An 11,608-nucleotide genomic window follows, 5' to 3' on the forward strand; every position below is an offset into this window, starting at 1 on the left:
TCTGGTTGTCCCCTTACATTTCTCCCACAGCTTGGTGGAAAGTGTCGGACTACTGTCACGCTCTTCCTAGAACGAATACCTCCTTCAGCTATCCTTAATTTCCCCCTTTCTTTAACATGTTCCTTAGATTTTCTCAAAAGGGAACCTTTTATGCTTACATTAATATTATTACTATCTGTACTTTTTGGACTACTAGGTTCGGGTTGCCACCGGCTCTTAGCAGTAGAATCTAGCGATCCCTCGCTAATACTATGAGAGGCGTCGGGACTACCGTCTCTCCTAGACATGGTGTATGTGTCACCAGTGCACCTCAAAACCTATATGCAATCAAATAGTAATTGTTTAATTATTTATGCATCTCAAAAATAGGTAGATTTCTATATGTAGATGCATACATTCTATTCAATCTAACCTAACTTAACTTAACTTAACTTATCTTAACTTAACTGGACTTGGGGCCACGTAGTGTCAGTGTAGATTTCTTAAAACAACCTTAAAATCAAAAACTTTAAAATCCAAAGCTTTAAAATCAAAATATCTGATCTTTAAACCATGCTCTGATACCAATCTAAATTGTCACGACCCGGAACTCTCCATCGAGCCCGTGACAACCGCCGCGAAGCCTCAACAAACATTCTTCACCCCGAATGTCGATCGAAACCTCGCAAGGCTCTCGTATCAGCTTTCGCACTTCCCCGGTGAGCAATAGTTATCAAATAATCAAAATACGAAGGATTACAAATCATTTCCAAATTATAACATAACATATTGTTTTTTTTTTTTTGCTCACAGGGGCATTTTCGTCATTTTTATCGAAAACCTCGAAACTTGCTAAAAATGTAGTAGGTAAGCCGAAAATATATATTTAATGATTAAAAAAAATTAAGTATCTAAACTGTTCATTTGAAGTGAAAATTTGACCATTTGAATATGATAAAAATATTCAATAAAATAAACTATTTTCTTGTAAAATAATTTTCATAAAACTATCGGTACATAATTCTTATAGCGTAAAAGATAATTATATTCATATATACTATAAAGCAAATAACCAAAGCATAAAATTTCTTTTACAGTGACACGTGGGCCCATATCTATCAAAAATGCATCGGAAGCTGGAAACCTACAGCTTTTACCGACTCGAGTCCAAATGAAGGTCCTTGTTCAAGTCAGCTAACTACGAAATTCCCTGAGCCTGAAATGTGAGGAAATGAGGGTGGTGAGATTATAAAATCCCAGTGAATAAACAAATACCATCTAAAGTATCTAAAGTCGAGTAAATGGAGACAATTAAAATAAATCATCATACTGTAATTTCATTACCTTTCAACTCATTTCAACCAAATAAAATCAATACATAAAAATCGAGAAATCAACTTGGCTTATGAATTTCTTAAAACTTTGGCTCGTGCCAAAACTCATACTCGGTGATACCTTGCGCAGGGCATCTAACCGAGTCCGCCAAGGCTGTTAAAATTTTGTGTATACTTAAAATATATTTTTGTTTGAAAAAAATACAGCCGTTCCTTGGCGTTGGCTGAGTTCCCCTTCACGTGGTGGTTTGGCGTGAAGTGAACCCTAAGCTATACCCCAGGAGATACCCTACGCGCCTCTCCGTTCGAGGTAATAATATAATGGAGTTTACCGTGCCCCTCTAATAGGCTGGTCCACGGAACCCCCTCTGCAGTAAATAATTAATATATAATCCACCAATCAATAAAATTCATTCTAGCATGTCATGGCAATTTATCACAACCTAGCCTCTCAAGGCTGAATACAGAGTATAAATAATTATAACACCAAAATCAGTTTAGCCATTCATGCTCATTTATTGTCATAAGCCATTCAATTCAGAACCATAAATTTGCAACACAAACTAGCAGTCTCCAATTACTCTATTTTCAAAACCAATATTCGATTTTTCAGAAAATTTATAAAATCATTTTATAAAATCACAATTTCCCTTAAAACATAACAATTTACCATTTAAACCCATTTTTCATAAAATCACATAGTTGTATAAAACTACTCTAGATAATTAAGACGATAATAAGTTTACTCACAATGTCTAGAATGCAGACTTTCGAAGCACTCTGTCTACTGGTCCTCGGATGCAATTTCCTTGCCTTTATTGGAGGACTCACCACCTTGACACAGTACAAAATCGAGAATTTCACTAAGTTGGTACTAAATCAAAATTAAACTAATTTGGACTACCAATGCATGATATGGAATGCAAAAAGGCACTGGTAATTATCTAAATCCGGTATTAGCCTAATTCGTCTTATCACCCGATTAAATTCCTAACGGGTTCGTTTAAACTCCAATTTAATTCTTTTCAGTTTCTATACCTCAATTACACCCAAATTAACTTAATGTCCCTCAGTGTGATGCAAATTATCAGTCCCAACGGCAAATTACAAAAATACCCCTAGTGGGTAAAAATTCGTATTTTTGCTCCGAAAATTCCCATTATTTTTCTAGGCTCATAATTCATTATTCCTTAACCAATTCTCCTAGAATAAAATCAAACTCATCCTCACTCACTACATGGTAAATTCAGCCATTAATGGTTGGGGGAGAAAATAAATTCTTTTCTTGTTGTTTTGTTTCTAAATATGCTAAACTAACTAAAAACACTAACATAAATTAAAATCAAATAAATCCAACAACTTTCTCTCTCCTAACCCATTTTTTCAGAATTGAATTCATCATGAAAACATGTAATTTAATCATAGAAAATAAAGAGAAATGCTTGGGAATAAGAAAACTCAAGCTTAATAGAAAAAATCTCACCTTTTTCACTTAATTTCCTTGAAAATTCACACTTTTTCTTTGATTTTCTCTCTCTAGGGTTTTGTTTTCTCCTTTCTCTCTCTTGTTTCTTGCTTGGCCGAATGTTGAAGAAGAAGAATGGGTGGGCTGATTTTTTTTATGCCTTTTTATTGTTTAATGAAATAATATTATTTTATTCATATTTTAAATATTTTATTAATTCATTTTTTTTTCTAGCCATCCACTTGTCCTATTTTTTTCACCATGCATTCCCTTTGACTTATCCAAGTCTTAAGTGAAATTTCCAGATTTTTCCAAAGTTTTGGTGGAGCAAATTTTTCAAAATTACACTTTTGCCCCCGAACTTTTCAAAAATTACATTTTTACCCCAAAAATTGAAAATTTTCCATAATGCATAATTTTCACTCCTCATACTCATTTCACACTCCAAATAATTAAATTTGATCAAAATCCTTTCAAAAAATTAAATTTTCGATTCCGAATGGTAAAATTACCATTTTACCCTTTTACTCCAAATTATACCGAAATTAAAATTTTTCACTTCTAAACCTCAAATCTTACTCCAATAAGTGAAATGGGGCCAAAAATCTTTTCTAAAAATTTCCATTTTGTCCCCAGGTGGCAAATGACCATTTTGCCCCTAGATAGCGAAAATTCCAGTTTGACTCCAAATTGATCCTCGAACTCCGAATCACCATATTAACCCATTCTGGGACTTTAAAATTCTTAATTTCATTGTAAATTTTCTATTTGATCTAGTTCGAGGCTTAAATCAACTTTATTGTACCTCTAGGTACAATACCGACTTTTGTAAATTTTTCAAGACTATCTTAGCATGTAAACATGCTATCCACCACATGTATGTCATCACAAATATTTTCTGTAGAGTCGGGCTTGTCATCTTCTCCCCCACTTGGATCAACCATATTGTCAAGCCCGACGTTATAAAATACTTTCCATGTCATTCATATGATTGACAATATGCTTGCATACTTGGAAAGCCCTGAAAGAAAAATCGTTAAAAGACGACAATGTACCAAATGGTACAATTAAGTTAATTTAAGTCTCGAACTAGATCAAATAGAGAATTTAAAATGAAATTAAGAATATTAAAGTCCCAGAATGGTTTAATATGGTGATTTGGAGTTCGAGGATCAATTTGAAGTCAAACTAGAATTTTTACTGTCTAGGGGCAAAATGGTCATTTGCCACCCAAGGACACAATGGGAATTTTTAGAAAAGAATTTTTTTATCCCCATTTGACTTATTGGAGTATGATTTGAGTATTGGAGTATAATTTGAGGGTTTGGCAGTGAAAAAGTTTAATTCCAGTGATTTCTAGAGTGTAGGGGCAAAATCGTAATTTTGCCACTCGCGGACAAAATTTGAGATTTTGAGAGAATTTAGATCAAATTTGACAAATTGGAGAATGGTATGAGTATAAGGGATGAAAAATATGTCTATGGGCAATTTTTCAATTTTTGGGGCAAAAATGTAATTTTGACTTTTACGGGGGTAAAAGTGTAAATTTCAAAAATTACTCCACCAAGACTTTGGATAAGTCTGAGAATTTTACCTAAGCTATGGATATGTGGGACAAGTGTATGGTGAAAATTTGAAAATAAATGGATGGCTAGAATTTAAGGAATTAATAAAACATTAAAAAAATGAATAAAATAATATTATATTATTTTAGCCTTTAAAAAGGTGAAAATTCCGGAATTCTCATCTTCTTCAGCTGTCCAAACCAGGGGAGAAAAGGGGAAAAAAAAAAACAAGAATCCTACCTGAAAAATTTGGAGAAAATCAAGAGAAATCAAGAAATCAAGCATTAAAAAGGTAAATTTCATTGATTTTCCTTGTGATTTTCACTACCCATGCATTTTTTTCTCATTTCCATGCAAAATTAGAAAGTGGGTATGGACACCCATGCTGGCCAAACCTCCATGGATGAGTTTTGAGCTTGATTTTTGGTTGATTTTAATTGAATTAAGTGATTTTAGTTAAGTTATATTGAAATATAGCAAAAATAAGCTAGAAATATAATTTTCTCCCATTGAAACCCATTATGCTGAATTTTCTAGGGGAATATTGGCTGCTGATCTTGATGGTTATTTGAGGAATTATGATGAATAATGATGAATTATGAGCCTAGAAAAATAATGGAAATTTTCGGAGCAAAAATACAAATTTTTACCCACTAGGGGTATTTTCGTAATTTATTATCGGGACTGATAATTTGCACCACACTGAGGGACATTAAGTCAATTTGGGTGCAATTGAGGTATAGAAACTGAAAAAAATTAATTTGGAGTTTAAACGGACGCGTATATCAATTTATCGGGTAAAAGACCGAAATAGGCTAACACCGCATTTAGGCAAAAATTTAGACATTTTTGCATTCCATATCAAGCATTAGTAGTCTAAATTAGTTTAATTTCAATTTAGTACCAATGTGGTGAATTTCTCGATTTTGTACTGTGTCAAGGTGGTGAGTCCTCTAATAAAGGCAAGGGAATTGCACCCGAGGACCAATAGTCTGAGTATTTCAAAAATCCTCACTCTAGACACGGTGAGTAACCTTACCATCATTTTAATTATCTAAAGTATGTTTTTATTCGGTTTTGGTGAATTTTATGAAAATGAGTTCAAATGGTAAATTTTTATGTTTTGTAAACAAAATGAGTTTAAATGAAAATATTTTATAAATTGTCTTGAAACGAAATAACGATTTTGAAAAATAGAGTAATTGGAGACCACTGATATGTTGTAAATTTAAAATTGAATTAATGGCTTATGTTATTGTATTGGCATGACTGGCTGGGCTGTGTTTTTATGAATTATATGAATTGCTTTATTTTACCCTTGCAGGCTGGGTAGTAATATATTAGCCCTGTCATGCTGTCAAAATTTTATTGTATGGTGGGTTTGACCTGCTGCAGTGGGCTGGATTCTGTGGACTAGCCTATTAGAGGGGCACGAAATCCTGTTATATTTTTACCTCGGTTGGAGAGGCGAGTAGGGTAACTCCTGAGGTATAACTTTTAGAGTTCACTTCACGCCAAACCACCTCGTGAAGGGGAACTCGGCCAACGTCAAGGAATGGCTATGTTTTCAAAATAAAAACATGACTTTCTAATAGCCTTGGCGGACTCAGTTGGGATAGCCCTCGGCCAAGGTATCCCAAATAACTGAGTATGATAATAATTTTTGGCATGAGCCAAGCTTTTTAAGAAATTCATAAGCCATACTGATTACTTGCTTTAAATAAATTGATTTCATTTGGTTGAAATAAGTTGAAAGATGATAAATTACAGTTTGATGAAATGTTTTAATAGTCTCCTTTTACTCGACTTTAGATATTTTGAGTGATGTTTGTTTACTCACTGGGATTTTATAATCTCACCACCCTCATTTTCACCCATTTCAGGTTCAGAATAGATTGTAAATAACTGATATCGGCGAGGATTACAGTTGAACTTGCCACATCCAAAGACTGTAGGTTCATTTCTTTTTATACTTTTGGTCATTCGGGGGCCCACGTGTCACTGTAAATTAAATTCTATACTTTGGTTATCTGTATTACGGTATGTAAGAATTTATTTTGCTTTTACGCTATAAAAATTATTTATGCAGTGTTCTTAAAATATCGTTTTATGTGAAAATTGAATATTTTATTGAATATTTTTATTTTATTATAATAGTCATAATTCCATTTTAAACGAATGTTTTAGACATCCAAAATTATTTTTGATTAAGAAATATGTGTTTTCCACTTACATACTATATTTTTAGATGATTTTTTAGATTTTTGGGATAAATGACAAAAATACCCTTGTGAGACGAAAATTATTATTTCATTTGTTTAAGTTGGAAACAGTTTAAAATCTTTTAAAATGTGGTATTTGGAAACAGTTACCCACAGGGGAAATGAGAAGCTGATATTAAAGCCTTGCGGGGTCTCGGTTGACATTCCGGGTAATGAATGTAAATTGAGACGTCGCGGCGGTTGTCACGGGCTCGATGGGAGTTTCGGGTCGTGACAATTAAGTTGGTATCAGAGCTGTTGCTTTGAAAGATTAGAGTTTTGGGTTTAAAGTTATTTTAAAGCTGTTTTAAAAATTTACAGTGTCAGTGTGGCCCCGAGTTAAGTTAGGTTAGGTTGAATAAAATACATGCATAAGCATATAGAGCCTGAGGTTGCCTAAACTCACTTTGTTCCCTCTTATAGATTATTATGTCTCCTCGACGCAAACAACCACCTTTCACTAGATCAGCTGGGAGGGGAAGAGGTTGTTTTCAACGTCGTCAGTTAGGTGCAATAGAGGAGGAATCGACTGTATCCACCATTCGGGCAGCACCTGCTGCTGAACAAACCGAGACTCCTCCACATCCTCCACCTCCTCTGCCACTTACTAGTATTCTTGCTATGCCTCTTGAGGCAGTTCAGGCATTAGCAGCCTTCTTTACTGCTATTGTTGGCCAGGCTCAGGCTGGTCAAGCTCTTCCTACAGTTCCTCTGGCTGCTCCTTCAGTACCACCATCCCCACCTCCTATCCCACCACCAGTGCTGGATGTTTCTGATTCTAAGAAGCTTAAAGAGGCTAGGCAACATAGTTGTGTTTCTTTTATGGGTGAGTCGGACGCAACCGTGGCTAAAGAGGTGGTGCGAATGGCTTTAAGAGCTGAGAAGCTTGCGAATGAAAATAGGAGTTTGCGAGCTGAGTTAGCAAAAAGGAGAAATCTGAGTGTATCTTCTAGTCAGCCACCAAAAAGGGGCAAAGACTCCTCTGTTTCAGGAAGTTCACGTAGATGCAGAAATTGTGGGAATTATCATGTTGGGCCGTGCAGAGGGCCTGCACGATGTTTTCATTGTGATCAACTGGGTCACATTAGGAGAGATTGTCCACAGTTAGGACGGGCTACTGTAGCTGCTCCATCTCCACCAGCTCATACGGATATACAGAGGAGAGATTCCTCTGGATTGCAACCGAGACAGGGATGATTTTGACATACCACCAAGGGTAGATTAAATAAGTTGAAATTAGTGCTCTAATAAAGTACGTATGATAGAAAGCTAGTTTGTAAGTTGTAGTTTTCATGATCATGAAATATATAAAGATTATCAATATATGGACATACATTTAGAGTTGTAATTTACAAGTTTGAAGTATTTAAGATATGATTAAATGGAATTAGCATTAGTTAGGGTACGTAAATCTTTTAATTAATTTCTATGGAGTATCCATGATAGTAGAATGGAGGAACATCGTGCAGTGATGCTATATGGTGAAATCACTATACAATATGGAAAGGGTATTTTCGAGTGGGATTTATTGACTGATGATAAGTGATGAACAATTTGAGATACATGTAGCTATGAATAAATTTGGAGATTTTTGCTTAAGCAAACTTGTATTAAATGTTATGGTAAAGATATATGAATGCTAGTGGCAAAATAAATATGTTAAATCAATGTTTTGATCGCAAACTTGTGATAGAAAGTTAGTCTTACTAATTGTGGTATAGACTCGAAGGGAAGCCACACGATTGTGAATAATTGAGGTAGTAGCTTTAAGGGTAGAAGAGTTGCTGGGATAAAGTGAAATCAAATAGTTGCAACGCCACAGTACTGACTCTCAAACACTGTCGCGTTAAGAACCCCTAATGGCTAACAAGCAAGAGCAAATTGAGAGTGGCATGAAGATGAAACTCACGAGTTGAAGAATGGTCATTGGTTTTCATGCTAAGCTTTGTTGTTTGGAGTCTTAAGTGCATTGGGAGGTATTAAGATAAAGATGATGAGTGAAATTACAAAGTTTTTTTTTTTTTTTTTTTTTATTACCTTATATATATTGGCATGTAAGAGGACAAAAAGTTAGAGAATTTTTGAGATGGCTACATAAAAATAAATTAACATGTGGAGTGTTAAGATGAATAATATGATGACTGAAGTCAAATCTTAAGAAATAAAGAAGACAAGAGATTAAGTCTTGTTAAAGACTAAAGAGGAAGCGAGCGAAAGGTTAGATGAATGTATGAGATACTGATAAGAGATGTCAATAGCAAGTGAGGAAAATGTAAATAAAGATTTCAATAATGATATAGCAAATGAGTTTATATAGAATATTGTTATGAGAATATATTGATCTTGTCTTGACCTTGTTGAAAGGAAAGGTGTCACGACCCGGAACTCCCATCGAGCCCGTGACAACCGCCGCGACGTCTCAATTTACATTCATTACCCGGAATGTCAACTGAGACCCCGCAAGGCTTTAATATCAGCTTCTCATTTCCCCTGTGGGTAACTGTTTCCAAATACCACATTTTAAAAGATTTTAAACTGTTTCCAACTTAAACAAATGAAATAATAATTTCCGTCTCACAGGGGTATTTTTGTCATTTATCCCAAAAATCTCAAAAATCATCTAAAAATATAGTATGTAAGTGGAAAACACATTTTTCTTAATCAAAAATAATTTTGGATGTCTAAAACATTCGTTTAAAATGGAATTATGACTGTTATAATAAAATAAAAATATTCAATAAAATATTCAATTTTCACATAAAACGATATTTTAAGAACACTGCATAAATAATTTTTATAGCGTAAAAGCAAAATAAATTCTTACATACCGTAATACAGATAACCAAAGTATAGAATTTAATTTACAGTGACACGTGGGCCCACGAATGACCAAAAGTATCGAAAGAAATGAACCTACAGTCTTTGGATGTGGCAAGTTCAACTGTAATCCTTGCCGATATCAGTTATCTACAATCTATTCTGAACCTGAAATGGGTGGAAATGAGGGTGGTGAGATTATAAAATCCCAGTGAGTAAACAAACATCACTCAAAATATCTAAAGTCGAGTAAAAGGAGACTATTAAAACATTTCATCAAACTGTAATTTATCATCTTTCAACTTATTTCAACCAAATGAAATCAATTTATTTAAAGCAAGTAATCAGTATGGCTTATGAATTTCTTAAAAAGCTTGGCTCATGCCAAAAATTATTATCATACTCAGTTATTTGGGATACCTTGGCCGAGGGCTATCCCAACTGAGTCCGCCAAGGCTATTAGAAAGTCATGTTTTTATTTTGAAAACATAGCCATTCCTTGACGTTGGCCGAGTTCCCCTTCACGAGGTGGTTTGGCGTGAAGTGAACTCTAAAAGTTATACCTCAGGAGTTACCCTACTCGCCTCTCCAACCGAGGTAAAAATATAACAGGATTCCGTGCTCCTCTAATAGGCTAGTCCACAGAATCCAGCCCACTGCAGCAGGTCAAACCCACCATACAATAAAATTTTGACAGCATGACAGGGCTAATATATTACTACCCAGCCTGCAAGGGTAAAATAAAGCAATTCATATAATTCATAAAAACACAGCCCAGCCAGTCATGCCAATACAATAACATAAGCCATTAATTCAATTTTAAATTTACAACATTTCAGTGGTCTCCAATTACTCTATTTTTCAAAATCGTTATTTCGTTTCAAGACAATTTATAAAATATTTTCATTTAAACTCATTTTGTTTACAAAACATAAAAATTTACCATTTGAACTCATTTTCATAAAATTCACCAAAACCGAATAAAAACATACTTTAGATAATTAAAATGATGGTAAGGTTACTCACCGTGTCTAGAGTGAGGATTTTCGAAATACTCAGCTATTGGTCCTCGGGTGCAATTCCCTTGCCTTTATCAGAGGACTCACCACCTTGACACAGTACAAAATCGAGAAATTCACCACATTGGTACTAAATTGAAATTAAACTAATTTAGACTACTAATGCTTGATATGGAATGCAAAAATGTCTAAATTTTTGCCTAAATGCGGTGTTAGCCTATTTCGGTCTTTTACCCGATAAATTGATATACGCGTCCGTTTAAACTCCAAATTAATTTTTTTCAGTTTCTATACCTCAATTGCACCCAAATTGACTTAATGTCCCTCAGTGTGGTGCAAATTATCAGTCCCGATAACAAATTACGAAAATACCCCTAGTGGGTAAAAATTTGTATTTTTGCTCCGAAAATTTCCATTATTTTTCTAGGCTCATAATTCATCATTATTCATCATAATTCCTCAAATAACCATCAAGATCAGCAGCCAATATTCCCCTAGAAAATTCAGCATAATGGGTTTCAATGGGAGAAAATTATATTTCTAGCTTATTTTTGCTATATTTCAATATAACTTAACTAAAATCACTTAATTCAATTAAAATCAACCAAAAATCAAGCTCAAAACTCATCCATGGAGGTTTGGCCAGCATGGGTGTCCATACCCACTTTCTAATTTTGCATGGAAATGAGAAAAAAAATGCATGGGTAGTGAAAATCACAAGGAAAATCAATGAAATTTACCTTTTTAATGCTTGATTTCTTGATTTCTCTTGATTTTCTCCAAATTTTTCAGGTAGGATTCTTGTTTTTTTTTTTTTTCCCTTTTCTCCCCTGGTTTGGACAGCTGAAGAAGATGGAATTCCGGAATTTTTACCTTTTTAAAGGCTAAAATAATATAATATTATTTTATTCATTTTTTTAATGTTTTATTAATTCCTTAAATTCTAGCCATCCATTTGTTTCCAAATTTTCACCATACACTTGTCCCACATATCCATAGCTTAGGTAAAATTATCAGACTTATCCAAAGTCTTGGTGGAGTAATTTTTGAAATTTACACTTTTACCCCCGTAAAAGTCAAAAATTACATTTTTGCCCCAAAAATTGAAAAATTGCCCATAGACATATTTTTCATCCCTTATACTCATACCATTCTCCAATTTGTCAAA

The 11,608-nt window shown here is 34.1% G+C and overlaps 1 long non-coding RNA gene across 1 annotated transcript; it reads right to left on the reverse strand.

The window, feature by feature from the left end:
- Positions 1–994: 994 nt before the first annotated feature.
- On the reverse strand, positions 995–2,929 carry LOC148760741 (uncharacterized). Its single transcript, XR_016028569.1, has 3 exons — positions 2,797–2,929; positions 2,064–2,147; positions 995–1,195 (listed from the first exon to the last, which is right to left on the reverse strand). It is a non-coding gene; the product is annotated as an uncharacterized LOC148760741 (long non-coding RNA).
- Positions 2,930–11,608: the final 8,679 nt, after the last annotated feature.

The sequence above is a fragment of the Theobroma cacao genome, chromosome 9, assembly GCF_053813885.1.
Source record: "Theobroma cacao isolate CCN51 chromosome 9, ASM5381388v1, whole genome shotgun sequence".
Classification (NCBI taxonomy): Eukaryota; Viridiplantae; Streptophyta; class Magnoliopsida; order Malvales; family Malvaceae; genus Theobroma; species Theobroma cacao.